At 41.0% G+C, this 20581-nt stretch overlaps 1 protein-coding gene across 4 annotated transcripts in view; it reads right to left on the bottom strand.

Moving 5' to 3' along the window:
• AFF1 (ALF transcription elongation factor 1) overlaps nt 1-20581 on the bottom strand; it is a 182639-nt gene that overhangs the window by 110626 nt on the left and 51432 nt on the right. Inside the window, exon 1 of one of the 4 annotated variants that reach the window (XR_014000044.1) lies at nt 16525-16995. The exons of the other annotated variants lie outside the window; for them this stretch is intronic. The gene's annotated coding sequence lies outside the window, so the exon portion shown is untranslated. Of the gene's footprint in view, nt 1-16524; nt 16996-20581 lie in introns of those variants that run through there. 4 annotated transcript variants of the gene reach the window in all.

The raw sequence follows: 20581 nt of genomic DNA, 5'->3' as shown, positions 1-20581 counted from the left end.
GTGCTCTACTGAGAAACTGCAAGTGACCCAGCGGGTATGCACACTTGAAGTCTGGAGAGCTTTCAGGGCAATCCCCTTAGCAGCCACCGTGAAGACTTAATTCATCTTTCCCTCCTCCCTCCTCCAATCTTCATCTATTATTATTATTATTATATTTTAATCCTCATTCGAGGATATTTTTTCCCATTGCTTTTTAGAGAGAGTAGCAGGGAGGGAGAGAAACATCGATGTGAAAGAGACACATCCACTGGTTGCCTCCCGAAGGAGCCCGGGCTGGGGCTGGGGCTGGAACCTGCAATCCAGACACGTGCCCTTGATGGGGAATCAAACCCAAGACCCCCTAGCCACTGAGCCACACCGCCAGGGCCAATCTTCATCTTTAAAAATAAATAGTTGCTCTTTCCTATTTGAGAACTAGGCTGTAAGGTTTTGGAAAAGTAATCTTCTCTGATTCTTGCCCTATTTCTTCGTGTACTGATTTAGTACCACCTCCAGAACCACATTTCCTTCTTCATATTTCAAAGTGTTTTTCCTGTAGGTCCTTCCCTGCGGAATTTCTAGGCCAGAAAGCTCTGGGCTTTAAGGAGGGCCTCGTTCTGTTTTTCCTAGTTTGAGCTGTATCTGATATACAAAAGGCCCAGATTTCAGAAACACATTTTACACAAGTGAATCTGTAATACAATAGGTGGTTACCTTATACCTAGCAATCTCCCTTCCTGCATGTTTTCTCCCTTGAACTAGTTCAAAATGCTGCTGCAATAAACTTCTTCCCTGCCAGGTCCGTTAAGGCCCCTTGTCACTCAGAATTCTTTCCCTGCACCTTTAGAAGGCTCTCTGCTAATGGGCCCTCCTCCCCTCTGACCCCTCTATCACCCCCTGCTCTACAGAGCAGCTGGATGTCCACTTAAGGTCCCCAAACGGAGACTACTGTTCGTTAGTCTTCAACCACGGCTCTGCTGAATTTCTGGAAGGTGGAGGGGCGGCCGAGCAGCACACAACAGGATGGAGCATTCTGCTTGCCCGCAGGTGAGCTTGCTGAGAGCATGGTCCCTGGAGCTAGTGAAGGGCCCAATCCTGGCTTCTACCCCTTCCTATCTGTGATCCTTCTAGCGCAACATTTAACCTGAGTCTCAATTACACCTGCCATTAAAGGGGGCAGTGACAAATAATAGTACAAATTCCCTAAGATTAAGGCGAGGATTAACTGAGTTAACGACTGTTAAAGTGTACAGTGTACAGAGAGCACTCAAGTGCATAAGAAAACAGAAGTCTGAAAGTGTCCCCCAGCGCACCTCCAGCCCTGAAAAGAATACTGAGCTCTTAATCCACCCCACTCAGGTCTTACGCTTTTCAAATTCGCAGCCTGTATCCATCCAAGCCTCTGCCAACCCCAGATTCCTTCTATTTCAACAAATCCTTTCCTCACTACCACAGAGCGCTTCTTCCATTTTCCTAGCTTTTAAGAAAAGTTTTGCCACTCTTGGTTTTCTATAGGGCTGTGTAACCACACAGGTACCCAGCACTGTTTTTGCACACATTCTGTCCCAAACAAACAAGATAAATAACTAAACCTGGGGCCAGCCCTGACTGAGCTTCGGTCTGATTACAATGTACAGGTGTCCTCGGAAACACAAACATCCCCACACCTATGAACTAGGGGAACCTGCAGAGCAGAGGTTCTCAACCATGGCACTGCTGACACATTGAGCCCAATAATTCTTTGTGATGGAGGCTGTCCTGTGCATTGTAGGATGTTTAGCAGGATCCCTGGCTTCTTTCTATCTTAGATGACGGTAGCACACCCTCCCCCGCCAACTGTGACAATCAACTATGTTTTTAGACAATGCTAAATATCCTCATAGGTGGGGTGTGGTGGTGGTAAAATCCTCCCCCCGTGTTGAGAACCACTGCTGTAGAGCATGAGAAATATTCCCCAAGTCCCTGTGTCACTTTTCTACTCAGACAGCGGACATCACAATGGAACAGGTTGAAAACAAGACATGGGAAATCTTTCCTAATAGCTACATTTGTGACAGGCACATTCGGGACTGTCACTACCAGCTACTGCCGACAGGGTAAGTCACAAACTCTCTAAGCTCTGGTTTCCTCTTTTCTAAAATGGAGATAATAGTACCAAAGGCTTAGGACAGTGGGAAAAATTAAATTAACTAATGCATACACAGCGCTTGGCCCAGTGCCTGGCACATAGTAAGTATTCAATAGCTGTGAGCTTTTAATAAATGTATACGGCTGGAGTCCAAGGGCTGGGGAAAGCAACTCTGGTATTGGTTCCCACCCACCTCCCCATTCTTTCTATGCTTCTCCCACCCGTCTCCTCCCCCAGGAGAAAGATAATTCAGTACTAAACACAGTACAATGGTCCCTAGAGCTAACAGCACATGAAAAGGGTAAGAGACCAGCAGAAGAAAGGCGAATCCAAGGATGGTAGAAAAAGCGTGGTGTCTTGCACCAGAGGCAAAGGGGCGTTTGCATTTCATACTAAAAAGGAAGAGGCAGAAGGATGTCTGTTTCATTCCAAAATGAGTTTCTCATAAGGAAGCAGCATCCTGAAGGTGGTTTATCCAGGAAGGTTCCACCCACATATAGCTTCCTTTCCAAGTATTACAGGAGTTCCCTGAGTTACAAATACTCCACAACTTCAAATAGCTACATCATTTCTAATTTCTCCTGTGGTGGCCAAGTGGAGGGGAGAAGGCACTTCCCAGTGCTGGGCATTAGGAAACACAGACTTCACCTTTCTTCTGCACGATTCTTCACCCTGAGAGGAATTTTACACATACCATGTTTCCCTGCTCTCCTTCCCCTTTCCCGCTTCACAGTCACAGTTCAACTGAAAGACAGACATCACAACACACGCTCATGCTCCATCTTCTCCATCCATTAGTAAACCAAGGAGCACCTACTGAAACAGCCACCCACTCTTACCAGTACAACTATGAAAGTATAGTGAAAAAAGCATTTTTTACTTAAATCAGAAATGTTTCCCTCAAATATATGAATAAATTCAGGGGCTCTTGCTGTCCTACAGTTTGGGCACAATTTTTAAAGGAATCCTATAAATATGAAAGTGGCTGAATTTTCCATTCCTGATCACTTAAACTAACATAAATTAGATTAAAATTTACAAAGTTAAAGACAACTGCCAAAAAAAAAAGAAAAAAGTCACTTCCTTGTCATTTTTTAAATAAGACTGATAGCAAAAACAAAAACAGAGGATGCAATTTCTCACAAGCTAATTTTAAACTAATAGTTAAAAGCACAGTTAAAGATAATGATTTCAGTCTGCACGTATGATTCCAACTAGTCCTACTGAGGCAATGTTTGGGTTCTGTGTGGGCATGCATGTACATATACCTGCATGTGTGAACAAAAAAGAAAAAATCCTAGGGGTCTTCAATTATTAGGAGCTTGTAGGCTATACTAGTTCTTCAACTATGGCAGTTTTATAAGTAAATATGAGTGAATGAAGCTCATAAATAGGATGCGCCTGTAGTTTCCTTAACCGGTATCACACACAGACCATATCATGGCTCCTAGCACAATGTATAAAATAACACCTTGACTAATCAATATTATTGGGCTACTTTTCACTTTTAAAAATGTATTCTTAGCATTGCATTTTTAAGCATAAAAGATCTGAATGTCTTTTCCTCTTCAGATTTAAAACATAGTGACAATCTCAAAGGTCACAACAGCCTAAAGTAATCTGACCTCATCTTTCCCCCTATCCACTGACTCAATCACTTACCAAACATATACAAAGAATGATTCAATTATGTGAAAATATTTAATGTGTAAAGAAAAAGCTGAAAAGCAACAAAAAGAAAATGTTTGGTCAAGTTGTTGAGATTAACGAAGACAGTTCACTTTCATTTTTAATTACAATTAGCATTAATATGCTGTTGCTTTCATTTTACTGAACTACAAAAAGGTTTTAAAGAGACTAAATTATATCCATTGATCAAGAAAAAGTGAATGAAGAAACAGTCTCCTAGAAAGTGAGATACTATCCACAGCAATACAAAGACTGCAAAGTGCTCCTTCTGCCTAAAGCCAGATGTAAATCACCTACAGAAATAGGATTCCACTCTTAGAGAGTTATAGTAATAATATTCACTTATGACGAGAGCAAATGTACATTTTCACTTCATTCTGGAGAAACTGAGGCAAACAGGATTTCCCAAATGTCTCCAAGATAGACGAGTGGTGTCTGGCTAGTGATTCAGGAGTCCCTGGCACTCTAACTTATGTTTTCCATTCCATGAAATTCTACAAAGAACACAGTAATCCTGTTCAAAACTTTCACACTTCTGAAAAACAGGATGAGGTTTGTAAGTTAGGAAGTCATCCTATTAAAACGCCACCAGCTTTTAACAAAATACTCAAGTTGATCTTGAAAATATATACCTGAGAAAATATCCGTGAATCTAAAAGCACAAAGAGTAAAGAAGGGAAAGTAGCTCTGTCACTTATTAGAGCACATTTATAAAGGTACCGTGATGGCTCTTGACTGAACACAGAGAACAGAAATGGCTAGTTTCGAGGGAGAGGGAGAGTTCTGGAAACCTTCCCTTCCCTTAAAAAACAAAACAAAACCAAAAAAATCCACATGGATAAAATTTTTAAAGATTTATCTTTTTTCACCAATACTCAAAAAAACCTTCTGGAACAATCCATAATAAACTAATTACTTCGGGGGAGGCAATTTTAAAGTAAAGACATAATTATGAGTATTTATGCATAACCACACTGCATCAACATTCATAAAGCAAAATCTTAAGATACTAGAAGAAATAGAAACTTATTTGTGTGAGGCACTTACTCACCTCTCAGTACATGACAGAATGGACAAACACAGAAATAATGTAAGACAGATCTAACAAAAATGCACACGTAACTCTGTACTCTGAAAATAAATGTGCTTTCTTTTATATGTTCACAATGCAGTCATAAAAATTATCATATATTATGTCACAAAAGGTTTATAACAAATACACTTATTTGAAAATAACTGTAAACAGGTACTAAAGAGATGAGGTGATAATGAACAGTCCTTGAAGCACTGTAATCAAATATGCCCCGATGCGTGCAGAGATGAGAACTTTCAGTTCCTGTAGTACTAGTTTGTTGTGATCACAATTTTTTTTCAAGAAGCCACAGGCTCCCTTGAGAAAAAGGTCCTTAAACCACCTGCTACTTCCTGAAATATCCAAGGTAGAAGATTATCTATTCTCTATTTCTAAAAATACTAAAAGAACACAACCTTCTACTGTGATTTCATGTTTAATTATCCTCAGGGATAAGTTCACTCCTGGGCTTTGTTTAACTCTAACATATATAAATTATTTCTTCAAGATGTTTTTGGCAGAGATGGAGGCCACCTTTCACCCCACTTCCCAAAAACAGTCTTTCACATGTAGGAAAGGGTGCTTTACTAAATACCCTCCTTACGGTCTAACCTGCACTCACTTCCGTGTGCTGTGCCCACCGAGCCCGACTGTCTCTAACCCTATCGCATCCTTTACCTGACGGCTTCCACACTGCGAAAAATGTCCCCTCCAATTCCCTTTGCACTCGCCTGTTTACAGTTATGCACCAATTAAGGCTAACTTCTAGAGTCTCATGACTGTCTAACCACTATGCTGTACACCTGAAATAATACAAAATAATATTGAATGTAAACTGCAACAGAAAAAAGAAAATATAGTCTCTATTTTAAAAGTTCAAGTTATACTGTTATGGAACTCATTTTTCCTTCATTAAAATAAAAAACAAAAGAGCTGAGCTTCGGTAGAATTAATCCACAAAACCAATTAAATTTTTTATTTTGAAAAACTGTCACATGATGGTTATCTCCAAAAACCTATTTGCCCTGTTTAAAAATGTCACCCTTCCCACCATCATCACTTACTTGCATGCACATCCTGAAAGAACTAACTCTAACACGTCATGACTTGCTTTCTGTCCAGCTCAGGTCAGCTTCCGCAGGGGTCCTCATGGCCCACGTGAGACCAAGCTCCTCACACCGCACATTCTCTCTCACAGCACTTAGGGCAAGTTTCAGCTGTTCAGCTGACAGCTTGTTTGCCTGCCTCCCCCACCAGACCATGAGCTCCGCGCCTTGTGGGGAGGAAGACACTGGACTATCGTAACTGACTGAGAAACCTGCGCGCCCTGCGTGGCTAGCTCCTCGCGAGCACTGCGGCATTCTTCAGTAACTAAAATTAAATGCACTGTTCATGCATGTGAATCTGCCATTGTCACAAATCCATTAATACTGATACAGTCTTTAAGCAGGTAAAGTAATACCCAGAAGCAGGGAACTCCAATAACATGCCATAGTGCACTGAGGCCCCAAAGCTGAAGCACACCGGGCAGCGGGGATGAGACAACCCAGGCCTCAAAGCTTTTCTGCAAATAGCAACAGAGTGCTGAAAAGGTACTTCGCTTTCACTACCATTACACACGCACCCAAAGATCATTTCAAAGCACTTCATAAGACAATTCTGTTCATAAAATAGATCTATCTTTTCCTTAAGTTTGGAGCATACCACCAATTGGGGGCACATGGTCACCGCCTTCCCGTGGTAGGACCCAAGTTTTAATGATAATTTCCATAAGCTTCACTTAGATAACATATCTTTGCATATAAGGCTGTAGTGAATGAGAACAGTAGTTTTGGCCTAAATGTTTTTATTAAAAAGCACACTGAAATAACTTCTAGACCATTTAACAGTTACGAAGTAAAGGATCTATGTTTACTAATATGTCTGCTATTTGAGGGGTTTATGAATTATAAATTGGGACTTTTGTTTGCTATTTTGACAACAGCATGCATCGATACTTTAAATTTTAATTTGGTTTTCTTCAAACATTCCTTGATAGAAGTTTCTGCACAAAAAAGCCCAATCAACTTAAGAAATACTATAAAAGGTATTTTATGAGAAAAGAGAGTTGTGTTTTTAAGTCACATATATTTAAAACATCAAGCCCTAGCCAGAATGGCTCAGTGCTAGAGCATTGGCCTGAGATTCTGGCTAAGGGCACAATACCTCAGTTGCAGGCTCCATCCCCGGCCCTGGTCGGGGCGCATGCGGGAGGCAACCAGTAGATGTGTCTCTCTACCATCGATTTTTCTCTCTCCCCCTTCCACTCTCTCTGAAAAGCAACTGGAAAAATATCCTCAGGTGAGTGAGGAAAAAATTTAAAACATCATATTATTATTATTTTTTTAATCCTCGCCTGTGGATATGTTTGATTTGAGAGAGACAGAGAGAGAGAGAGAGAGAGAGAGAAACATCAATGGGTTGCCTCGAAACCTTTTGGTGTACAGGATGATGCTCCAACCAACTGAGCCACCTGGCCGGGGCTCACATTATTTTTTAATTTTTAATAATCAAATGAAAAATTGATCAGACCTCAGAACTATTACTTTCACAGCCCAGCTGAGTATGAAGACATAAGTAACTTACAAGAAGCTGACTAAATCAGGTCAGTTTAAACATGGGCTACAGTGGGCATATAGTTTGGAAAACAGTTTGGTGATTTCTCAAAAGTTAAGCATAAAACTATCACAGAATCCAACAATTCCACTCCTAGGGCACCTAACCAAGAAAAAGGAAAAACATATGTCTACATGAAGACTTACATGTTCATAGTACCATTATTCATAATGCCCTCACCCCACCAAACCCACTGGAAACAACCAGTCTGTCACAGCTAGACAACGAAATACTATCCAGCAATGGAAAGGACAGAGCTACTGGCACATGCTATGCCATAGGTGAACCTCAAAAATTATGCAAGAAACCACAAGATTCCATGTACGTGAAGTGCCCACAAAAGGCAAATTTACACACAGAAAGTAGATTAGTGGTTGCATAGGGCTGGGAACAGGGATTACTTAAAAATGGGCATGAGGGATCTTAATGGTGGGACAAAATGTTCTAAAACTTATTTATGGCGATGGTTGAATCACTCAATAAAGTAAATAAAAATCACTGAATTGTACATTTGAAATGGGTGACTTTTATGACACGTAAAATACACTTCAAAGTTGTCAAAGAAAAAAAGAAAAGAAAAACAACTTGGGCTGGGAAGAAACATTCATAAAATAAGAAATAACAGAAGATAAAAGATCTAGGTGATAGTAAAGCTAACTACTCTAGTCCCTCAACCAAAAAAAGGGAAGGTCATTTACCAAGCTACCAAAAAGACCAAGTTGGAGTGTAGCTTCCACTTCACTCTTAAAATAATGGATAATACCATACTCTAGGGGTGTCACCACAGAATATGGGTATCTCAGGAAGGAACCAAGTTTTATTCTAGGCTTATCATGAGAACTGTCATGATTTTTTTTTAAACCTACAAATTAAACTCCGCAGTAAGTAAACCTAATGACTTTCACTTTATCTGTAGAAAAACATTATTGCTAAAATAAGAAAAAGATGAAGATGTCTGTTTGTAAGAATAGGCCCATAGTGAGGGCCTATTTAAAACAAAAACCCTACTCTATCAACACTAGTGGCAAAATGATGTGATGATCAAATTCAATCTTTTAAACCTTTTAACCTAGGGCTTCTTTGTCTTCTGGGCACAATCCCATTTAAAAACAAAAACTAAGTTTTAATTGGTTTACTCTGAATTTCTCAAAAAAACCCAGTGATGTGACAAAGCAGACAACACTAATCTCATTATTCTTTCCCACATTTTCAGGTAGCAGAACTTCGTTTTGAAACAAATGCAACATACTGGCTTTTATTTTTCTCACTATGCTAATGTTAGGAAATGCTGCTGCCTAATTTTTTCCATGTGGTACAAGTTTATATTTACACAGCTTTTTTAAGTGGAGAGTTAGCACAAGTATGGTCTAACTCTAAAAGGGGACTGAGGGGGGAAGGGGCTGTAAAAGAAACACAGAAAAACCTAATTCCTAAAAGTGTAACTGCTAGATCAAGGTTACTGGAAAAGATAAATAAATAAAATGACAGCTTTACCTTTGTGTTACTGGCCAGAACTTTGTACCAATGAATATCCCTTTTTAATGAATTTTTAAAACTATTTTAAACATAGCATATTAATTAAGAGGTTCTGTTTTCCTTTAAATCAGAGTTTTACCTTTCCCATCTCATAGCACACGGAAACTAATTACTAAAATTCTGCAGCACACCAAAAAATATATAATATTTTTTGCCAATCTGACCAAAAAATAGGTGTAATTTTGATTCATTCACACCGGATGGCTATTGTTGTGCTTGCTGTTATCATGTTATTTCTGCAAAGCTGGGTAGAAAACAGGTTTCATACTCTGTACAAAACAATGGGAACTGGTTAATCTTATACCACTTTCCATAAACCCACAATCTAGAGTAAATCAGATACACCTGTATTTCTGAAGCAGAGCCTGAGGGGGAGGGGAAAGAAGCAATTTAACAAGTTATCCAGATGCACATTATCCAGGATAACGGTCACGTGACGGTCTCAGCTCTGTCACAACCACAAAAAACATATGCACCAAATCAAAATTTAATTACACTGCACAACATAGTTTGTGAATTGTGCTTCATATTTTTTTCGACTGCTCTGCTTTTGACAGGACAGTTTCCTGAAGGAAAGTTCCAAGAACTGAAGTTACAACACCCACATACCAGAAAGTGTTTCCTGAATTTGTTGCAGGAACCGACATCTGCTATAATTTTAACATTTACTTCCCAGTAGGAGTCCCATTTAAAATGTTTTGTTGAATATTACTTGTTCAACAACAGTACTTTTGTTTAAAAAAAAACACAACAAATGAAACATCAAACTTTCATTTCAGCTTCATAAAGTTTAGATATAATTGACCAATTCACAGTAACAACTTTTCCCTGGGAAGAAAACCAACCGCCACCTGATGAACTGGGGGAGGGAAGGCGAGTAGAGAGTGAGTTGTTTTGGGAGGGAGCCCAGAGTGGATAGGAAAGGGTAAATTAAATATCCAGGCCCTTGAGAAGAAACAGGTCATGGGAAAGTGCTGCATGATTAAACACGGGGCATTATTTCTTGGTACCTTTATTTTTTTTTATTTTTTAAATATAGGTGCACTTGGTCATTTCAACAAATACAGTTTGTAACAGACACATAAATGTAAGTAGGTATCTACCTTCTCCATCAACCTCATGTCTATATCAACAGAGGGGGGAAAAACATGTTGTACATATATGAGTATATGTTAAATAAAATGTAATTGCACTGCACAATATATACTGTAGTTTATGTCTCTCCCTCAAACACACCGCATTTCAAAGTGTGGTGCATAGGCCTCCGGCCTCAGAGCCAGCAGGGCTCCACCCAAGCTCCACCCTGGACCTGCCCATCAGAATCTTGGGAGGGGGGGGGGTGGAGACCAGACTATGTAAACAAGCACTCATGATGATTCTTAAGTCTAACCAACTTTGAAACCCTGAACTTAATATGACCACACTGCTCCTAAAATATTCTTTTACTTTTGTTTAACTGCCCATCCAGCAGTAAGCAATACTGAAAAGAAAGGCAATATCCTTTTGGATAAAGTGTAAAGGTAAGCTAGTGACTCAAGAACATCCTTAGCTCTCCCCGGCCTACCCAAAGGGTCAGGTGGCCTACAGATCTCCAAGTGGTCATGATCAGGAGCCAATAGGCAGGAAGAACAATTCTCGGTGCTTTCAGAATGTGGCCAAACTTGGGAAATGTAAGACCTAATACCAAAATAAAGACAATTTAGATGTCAATAGAAATACAACATACTTTCCCCTTTCTGTTTGTATCAGTTCCCTTTCACAAGACTGCACTTGGGATTTCTTCTTAATATGTTAAGTCTGACACCCAATTACTGCTTTGAGGAACAGCCTTAAGAATCTGATAGGAGTTCAATCTGGTTAAATAAAAAACAAAGCCAATAAACAACAAGACATACACCAGAGAAAAAGACTTTCAGGATATTGAGTCTGTTGGCTGTGTGGCCGTCAGGTTGGTTAAGCTTTAACTCACTGCGGATAGATACAAAAAGGAAAAAGTTGGCACACAGGAAGGATTCTCAACGCCAGTCACCGCCAAGACACAAGAAGTCAGCACCTGGATAGTTTTAAAGTTAATTTTTACTCCTGAGTCTCCAGGGCATTACCACCAAAAGGTATCAATCTTACTTTTCCCACTGAGGTCTAAAGCTTAATCCCATCGGATATATTCGTGCAAGACGTTGTGCATTCTACTTACTGTACTATTTTGAGCAAATGAATATGCTATATTCATAACACCCTGAAGCAGAGGTAAAATAGCACAAGTTTATAGTCCCATCTTTTTTCACATAGGTAATCATTTTAACTGTATAAGTTATGCACACACCCTCTATCAATAAAATGTAACTGAACCACAACAAAGAGACTGATACCCAAGCTTGCTATGTTTATAATTCTGAGCCAAGAAATTCTGTCCTAAAGGTGCAGACCATATTTCCAAGTAGGACAAAGAGAAAATCAGAATACACAGTTGCCTGCAGTCCTCTCTCACACGCAGGACTTTCCTTTTTAGAAGAAAGGAGATTTTGGAATTAAATGTATTTGCCAATCTTGGAAAACAAACAAAATGGAAAAATTTGCTGAACTTAGAAAACTAAGTTTATATATTTAGAAGCAATTAAGTTTTGTTCTATACCTCAAAGCAGTAGTGAAGCTTTCTAAGTGCTCCATTTTACTACTGGGTAATACATAGATTTGGACGCCCACAACAAATAAATGATAGTAGTGAATAGATTTCTCTTATCCATGATTAAGAGGCTTTTTTCATTACCAAGTATATTTGACACTCAAATTGTTTAAATACAGCATTCACCAAGTTCCATTTGGAAAAGAATATAGAACCAGCCCTGGCCTGTGTGGCTCAGCTGGGCGTTGTCCTGTGCACTGAAAGGTCGCAGTTTGATTCCCGGTCTTCAGGCCGATCCCCACGAGGGTGTGTGCAGGAGACAGCCAATGGATCGATGTTGCACTCACATCAATGTTTCTCTCCCTCCCTTCCTCCCTTCCTCTATCTCTAAAAATCAATAAACTATCTTAAAAAGAAAGAACACAGAACCAGCTGTTGAATACCTTTTCATGGTCTAGTAAGAAATCCCCTAAATCTCTCAAGGGATCACTTAGTTAATTTTGCCAAAGAGCATCCCCATAAACCAGACGACTGAAAAAAATGACTCAGTCCTTCTTCCCGTTCATCATGGAAGGAGCTCCGTGAGTCAGGAAGCTCGGCAGAGCTCTCAGGATGAACGAAAAGGAAATCATTTAAGAGGCCTGTCTGTGTTTCTCTTCTGTCAAGGACACTGTTTACAATGGTATCGTGGGGGGGGGGGAAATGAAGACATTCACTGAGTCAGAATAGTGCATAAATTATTTCCCTCTTGAAATCACTTCCTCAAACTGTACTTTCCAAAATACCATAGCAATAGTCTTTGATAGCTGCTCATATTTATTCAGAGTTTCTTTGGTTTCAGGAATTCTCTTCCAAGGTATCAGTAGTTCACAAATCAGGGGTGGGGGCAGAGAGCGGAGCAAAACTGGTTCTGTACCAGTTTAACAGCATTGCCTTTTCCGCAATGGAAAAATTTCTCTCACCAAAGTCAAAGGGAGCCACCAATAACTGGCTTCATAATCATCTTAGGAACAATTGGATTTTGATTTCTTTTTTTTTAAAAAAACTTCATTAAGTAGTCAAATCCAAACAAACAAAAAACCTGTGGGAGAGTTGATAAACCTAATTTTCTTTTTATAATCCTCACTTGAGAATATGTTTATTGATTTGAGAGAGACAGAGGGAAGGGGGAGAAAGAGAGAGAGAAACATCGATCAGTTGCCTCCTGAAGGTTCCCCAACCAGGGATCAAACCTAGATATGTGCCCTGACTGGGAATCAAACCCACAACCTTTTTGGTGTACAAGGCAATGCCCCAACCGAGCCACCCGGCTGGGGCAACCTAATTTCCTTTTGCTGTCTGTGTGAAACTGCTTTCTTTAGAGATGTTCTCAGTCACCAGATGCTACTCTCCTAGAGAGGCAGTTCAACTCCCCCACTCCCACCCCTACACACCCGCCCCCCCCAGGTGGGGGTGGGCTAGAGCTTCTCAGGTAGCACAGGGTGTATTTTAAAACCAGTTAATCCCTGATGGTAGTTGAAGGTATGTATATATTCCTTCCTAGAATTCAGGAGTTGCTTCGATGTGGGGGTGAGCGGAGATGGGGAACCACACAAAGCCCTCCTATTTTATCCATCGACATACTCCTATATATAAAGCAAGCTAACCCTCAGAGAAAAAGACAGATCAGCAAACTGTTGGAATTCCATGCCCATCCCTACCTATCATAGGCTTACTAGTTCTCAAAAGAGGGCATGCCAGGTTGTATACTTCTATAAAAATATAGTCTCTATGTGCTTTAAATCAGGATTTGGAAACACAAGCCAGAATCTGTAACTATTTCATATTAGGGAAAGTAAGTTTGTTACAGTTCCCATAAGGAAGTATAATCAATGTATCTGTCCTGCTTATAAATTCAAGAGAAAAAGCACACACTAATCTGAGAGCTGAGGCACAGCACACTCCTGCTGTAACTAATATTCCATTTCTAAGTAATTGCCTTTCTCCACAACTCTGATATCTCAAACCAAATATTCAATGTTTTCAAAGTATTGACCCTAATTCTTAAAACGTAGGCAAGTCACCTCCTACAATAAATGTCTTCCTTTTCTAGAGAAGATGTCAACAAAGCAAAACAAAATAATTTCCTACTTTCAGGTTTTAAAATAAGGAAGAGGAATATACAATTTATAAAAACTCACAAGCCAAGAAATACTTAGGTAGGTCCTTCCCTTATTCAAAGTACTCCTAGCTTATGCAGGGATACTAAAAAACATGAGATATTTTTGCCTTAAGGAGCTGACTATTGAAAAGGAATATACTATCTAGCCTAAGCACATGAAAAATTAGTCATATATCACCCATCAGTAAAAACCAAAAATATTACCTTACAGCAATGCCAAATAATGAGAGGAAAGTGTCATGGTAAGCTCATGTATTCACTATCAGTCCTACAAAATTCAGTTTTGTCTAAATTCCCACCTACCTCTTCCACTAAAAGGGGGGGGAAGGAAGGTGGGGAAGGAAGGGGGGGAAGGAAGGAGGGAAGGAAGGAGGAAGGAAGGAAGGAAGGAAGGAAGGAAGGAAGGAAGGAAGGAAGGAAGGAAGGAAGGAAGGAAAAAAAATCAAATTTAAACACCACACAATGAAACTACTGTGATTAGAACAAACTGAGCTATGAATTGTTAGGTCCAATGAGTGCAGCCATCTAAATTACTTGTTTCAAGAGCAAGCAGATACTGTGTGTGGCACATGGGCAAGATTTTCCTACCCCAGATTATATATCATAGATGACGGTTCAGTTTCACTCAGGACTACTCAGGGCAACTTGGCTCAGCTTTGAGGTTTCCCTGCAATCCGCAAATATCTGCAACCTTCTCCACACAGTCCCTCTTTGGATCTTAAAGGTTACCCACTCTTCCACAAAGCACCGTGTCTAAATGAGCTTGGACCACATTCCAGATGTAACTGAAGAAAATGGACATTTACAATTTGTGAGAGATACTCCCACTATGCAGGCTAAGAAAACACGCAACATAGGCCTTATGGCTTTGTTCCTAGTTCAAGGGCATGTCCGAAGGCCAGGTAGAATGAAATATGTACAGTTCTCCTATTTCAACTGCTGACAAGTTGAACCACCACACTAATAACTCAGATTATTACATCTTGGAGCAAAGCACTTTTAGCAGAAATTGCTTTTTGTACACTTAAACTGAGGCTATGCAGCTCCCTTGTAACACCTCACCTCAGCATTTGAGGCAGCCTGAAAGGAAGGAAACTCTTACCTGTGTGACCTCAGGCAAGAAACAGGCTGGCTGGGCCTCAGTTTCCTCAACTAACCTCTTGTGAAAATAAAATCACTTGCCTACTGAAGTGACTGAGGAGAGTCAGCGGTAATCCAATTAAAGTCGACGTGCCTGGCACACAACAGTGTCCAACGTAGCTATTAAATCCATTTATTCCTAATTAGTTTAAGGGCTCAGGCATTGAAATCACTCACACCTGAGTTCAAATCCCAGCTCTACTGGATAGAACTTAATGAACTTCTCAGATCAAGATATCTAGACCTAAGGTTTTATGCCACAGACCCCTCTGGCAGTTAAATTTCAGTAGAGGTCAGCAAAAACAAAGAGGCAACTTTGGTTTCTCATCCAAGTTTTTCTACAACTTGGCCCCAAGTTGAGAACCCCTTTCCTAAGGACAATCAAGGAAATGGGGGCAGGGATTAAAACAGTGAGTTGAAAGGATTCAATACACCAACTGGGTAGCACCTAGGAGGTGCTCGATGTAGACAAGTTCGTTTTCTTCCTAGAAAGGTCTACCTAACCAGGGAAATTTTTCAAAGACTCACGTAGCCCAAACTTCAACATCAAAACCTCTATTTTTTTTTTCTCAGCGATCTATCTGGGTGCCTTCAGAAGTGAAATGCGATTGGTTAGCCTTCTAAGATAGCCCCAAATCACTATACCATAAGTATCAACCCTGAAGAGCCCTCCTAATATTTTACATCTGTGACACTAAACTGCTTTCTAGTAAAACAGTTAAAAAAAAAAAAAAAAAGAATGTGCACCTAACTCCTAAGTTTCCCCTAGAGCCAATGGCTGTCACAACTAAAATGAAATCACACGACAGCCCGAACCTCATAATAATCACTAATGCCTTGTCATCATCCGTCTTTCACGCTCATATTACAAAATAAGAAACCACGAAAGCCGGAGCCTGGGCTGTTACAGTAGCAGCAGCGTCTCCCCGACACCCCTGCAGCTCGTTACCCTCTGCGGGGCCGGTGCGCCCCGCGCTCCGCCTGCTCAGCACATTCGCGCTGGGGCGTTTTAGGTGGAATCGTACATTTCAGCAGGAACATTTACAATCACTCACCAGGCAAATTCTCAACCCCCCCCCCCCCGCTCCAAGGTGAACTGTTTTACATTAATTGGTTTATAAAACTCTGCTCCCGACACTAAAGAGAAGAAAAGAAAAAAAAAAATCAAGAGAACCAAAGGGAGACGCACAAAGAAACTAAATGAACATTTGGGCAAAGGCAGACAAGTTCAATCAACTTGATTTCTCTGAAATTAGCGATTGCTTTCGGAAGAGGGGGGAAATTTAACTTTTATCCTGACTTGAACCCAGTCGCTGTGGTCTCCTCCCTCTACGGGAACTGTCTACTATGTTCTCCAAACCGTTTTTTATCTGACAGTAAATAACGACCCACCCCCCACCCCCCGCATCGGGAACGACGAGAAAGCGATGACAAAGCTGCTTCCTGCCCGTCTCCTCCGCGGCACCCAACCCTTCCCCCGCAACCTTCAGTTCCCCTGGCCACCAACCTACTGTAAAAGTTTCTCCCCGCGCCCGGCTTACCTGGACTGGGCTGCCATAATTCAGTCGCTGGAGCTCAGGGTCTCCTGTCCATCAGCGCCTTCCAGCCGCGGCCGTGCTGCCAGCGCCGCGCTCACCATCTGCCGGAGCCGGGCGGGGACGGCTCCCCTGCGCGACTCCCAGGCTGCGGGACTACCTGCGCCCGAGCCCCGGCGCCCTCGCACAGCCTGCGGCTCCGAGCGTATTGGCTCGCACTAATCCTGATGGACATCCGGGCACTGAGGCCTCCGCAGACCAACCACACTCGGGCCGGGCCGGGGGAGCACCACGTCCGAATTCGGAGCGAGCAGCATCCCGCAGGGGGGCTTCGGAGCAAGGAAACGAAGGGGGCCGACGCCCGAAGGCCACCGGGTCGCAGCTCCCACCGACCCGCGCTAGAACTCGGGCTAGCGTTGGGAGGGAAAGGAAACGGTCCTTCGGCTCACTTCAAGTTGTCCGAGTTCGCCTGAACCCACCCCCCGTCAAGAAAGTTCTGGTGGTACGGTCCTGCTCCTTAAATGGGCACGGCGCTCGGCCACTCCGAGCCCCGGGCTGCGCGGCGGCAGGCGGGGGCGCGGGCTGAGCGCCGACGCAGCCCCGCGCGGACGTTCGCGGGGAGCCCCGCCTGCGGGCGCCGGGCGAGCGCTCTTGCCAGGTTTTAACAATGTACAAACACACGGCCAGAACACAAGGTACCCGGCCGCGCAGAACGCCAGCTCCGGCTGGAGTATTTGTGGAATACTGAGCCCCGAGAGGCCGCAGCGAGCAAGGAATACAACCGCAGCAGCAAACCACGTTCGCCACTTTTGATCACTGCAATGTTTGCAGTCAGGAAATGTGCAACTAACGCACACTTGTTTTGCTTTGCTCGCTTTCAGTTTTGATTTCATTTTATATTGAGACAAATATTTACAAATCGCCCTCTTTGGGGGGGGGGGTGGAACGACAACATGCAGATTACAAAGGAAACAAACTCATTTTGGTTCTTGAAGTAATTAAGGGATTGACAAAATCTTCGAAATTACTGAGGATGAAAAACGAACAATATAGTAAACATAAGAACAAACGAAATCGCGTCCTAGTAAGGGGGCACGGGAAGGCATTTAAATGTAAACTGTTCCTAAAGCTAAGCAGGGAAAAAACTTGTATGGGTAGAGATGGAGGGAGGTGGTGCTTCAGCTCTCATGGGGACCGCAGCACCCCGTAGGAGCTGGACATTCTTAACTGAATGCCTGTGCTGTGCACTCCCCACTCCAGCTAGAATTGTGACAGTGTTGCCCATCTCATGGAGATACTCCAGACTGTATTACTAAGAAGCCGTGGAACAGACATGTTGATGTCTGGCACAAAAAATATAAAACTAGACGGCTGGGGGGGGGAGGGGGGGGAAGGCCCAATGCATCTCTACTCCTGGTTCTCAAAGTGTGATTAGTGGACTCCTGAGAGTCCCCAAGACCTTCTCAGAGGTCAAAACTATTTTTAGAATAACACAAAGACATTATTTGTCTTTTCACTATGCTGACATTTGCACTCATGGTGCAAAAGCAATTGTGGGGAAACTGCTGTCGCCTGAGCACCAATCAAGGCAGTGGCAGCAAATGGAACTGGTAGTCACTGCATTCTTCTTCACCGCATATGAGCAATAAAAAACGAAAAACACACACACACCAGTTTCCTTTACGAAAGCCCTTAAGGAAGCAAGCAGTAGGAATTACTACTTTATTAAATCTTGACCCCTGCGTACAGGTCATTTTGATGTTCTTTGTGACAGAATGGAAGTACACAGGAAGCACTCGGCTGCTGCAGAGTGAAGTACAATTACAATGGGTATCTAGCAAAAAGGCTCTTGTGTAATTGAGCTGCAAGCTGCACTGGCTGCTTTTTCATGGACTACCATTTTTCCTTGAAAGAACAATTGACAAAATGTGGGTGCCCTGACTTGGGTATTTGGCAGTCATTTTCTCAAAAATGAACAAAATGAGTCTGTTTCTTCAAGGAAAACAACTGACAGTATTTACTGTCAATAACAAATTTTGAGCTTTCAAGCATTTTGGGTAACACTTCACATCTGTCACTGAGCTTGAAGGCTTCCCAATACTTAAAGACTTTTCCAATGAGGACAGCAATAAATGTGATTTTAGAAGATCTGCATAACTTAGTTACCAGTATTTTCTGAATGACACAAAATCATGCACGGTAAAAGATCCACTGAAAGTGCAAGACAGACCAATGGATTTTAATGTATCAAAGTAAAAAAAAAAAAAAGCTCAATGATATGATTTCAGATTCCACATTATAACCAACTGTTAAGAAACTATGACTTGTGGGGGGGTTTGGGCATATATAAAAGAAAAAGGTATTTTCTGTGTAAGACTAAATCTTCTTCATAGACTTTAACCAAAACACTAACAGACTGAATACAGAAAACAGATATGAGATTCCAGGTGTCATCTATAAGCTAGACAATAAAGATATCTGCATACATGTAAAATAACACCACTCCTCTCACTAATTTTTTCAATTTTGGAAATAGTGGAGTATTTTAATGAATTTGGGGGCACAAAATTATTCCATGTCCTTTGCTAATACTTCCATGTCTCCCTCACCTCTCCATATTAATCATGGCTCCTCTTATATTAAAGTTATTATTATTATTATTATTATTATTATTATAGCTATTCCGATGAAACCTCTTAGCACCTAGATCAGCCTTGACAAAACGTGGTCAAATCACCTAGAACATGGACTCCAGAACAACTGAGTGAAAGTTCTCAAGAGGTGAGGTCCCAGGCATGTGTATTTCAACAAATTCTCCAGCTAATGCTTGCTTGTCTGCTTATATCTGAACCACTTACTTAGATCATGCATATTTAGAAAATAATGTTAAGAACTTTTTGATTCAGTGTTGGTTTATAATCCCTCAATCATTTTAAAGATCATAGTTAGACAGCATTTATTTTCATTCCTAAGAGATTTCTATTGAACAATAAAATACTGTTGGACACATACAGAGTGTCCAAAAAACATGTACACACACACTTTGAACAATTATAAAGGCAGTGTTTATTAAAATACATTTCATTTTCAAAATTGAGCTATCAGCTGTAAAGTGTGTATACATTTTGGGGGGACACCCTGTATATTCTGTTGCAATAGTAGAGTGTTAAGCCTTCAGGACAACAAAGTATAAATTCAGGCAAAAGTCTCCTCCCAGAAATGTTTTGCTTGCCATTTCCCCACATTCTTCTCTTGCTATTTTAAATGCCAAATATGATCATTTATGCTTTAAACAAATTAGTATCAGACATATAAACTGAAACAATATTTCATAATAGCATTTACTCACAAATTTTTCATTTACTACGGGCTAGAAATTTAACAACACTAATATTAAAATTAAATTTTTCCTCTATGAACTGTGTCAACTGTCCTGGAATTACTTAAATACTATGAAGAAATGAAACAGAGCAAATATTTACCCAAAAGGAAATATTACAACTGAGATTCCCTGGCTCTCAAGATCATTTGTAATGTAAATTACTGAGGGTGATATAAAACAGAAGTGGGATTACACTAGATTTGTAATAATTCTAAAAATACTACAGGAAAATGTAGGAGAAATTCTGTAACTAAACACTCTATGTGGCTGAAGCAGTACTGCAATACAAACATGGGTGTTGTTATTTCCACGTGTTCTGAAAATGCCATTGTATCCGACCCACAGACTTGTTCAGCAGTGAAACGGAACAAAAAGGCATTCTTAACTTTTTGGTGGCTCAGAATTCTTCAGCTTTCTGATGAAATTTGAGGACACAGGACCACACATACAACATCTGTTATAGTTTGATGTGGTTCATGATACCCTGCAATCCACTTAGTAAGGACCTGAGGCTCTATAAACTTCGGGAGAATTCCTGGGCAGTAGAGTATGCTCAAACTGGACCAACTAATACATCCAACTTACCTTACAAATAAGGGTAAGATCACCTGCCAATCTTTACAGCCCCTTTAAAAAATTAGGATTATATTAATAAGTGCCCATTACGGTGAAGAATTTCTA

Source organism: Miniopterus schreibersii, assembly GCF_964146895.1.
Source record: "Miniopterus schreibersii genome assembly, chromosome: 1".
Taxonomy (NCBI): domain Eukaryota; kingdom Metazoa; phylum Chordata; class Mammalia; order Chiroptera; family Miniopteridae; genus Miniopterus; species Miniopterus schreibersii.
The sequence above is the reverse complement of the archived record's forward strand: the minus strand, read 5'-3'. Positions and strand labels throughout refer to the sequence as shown.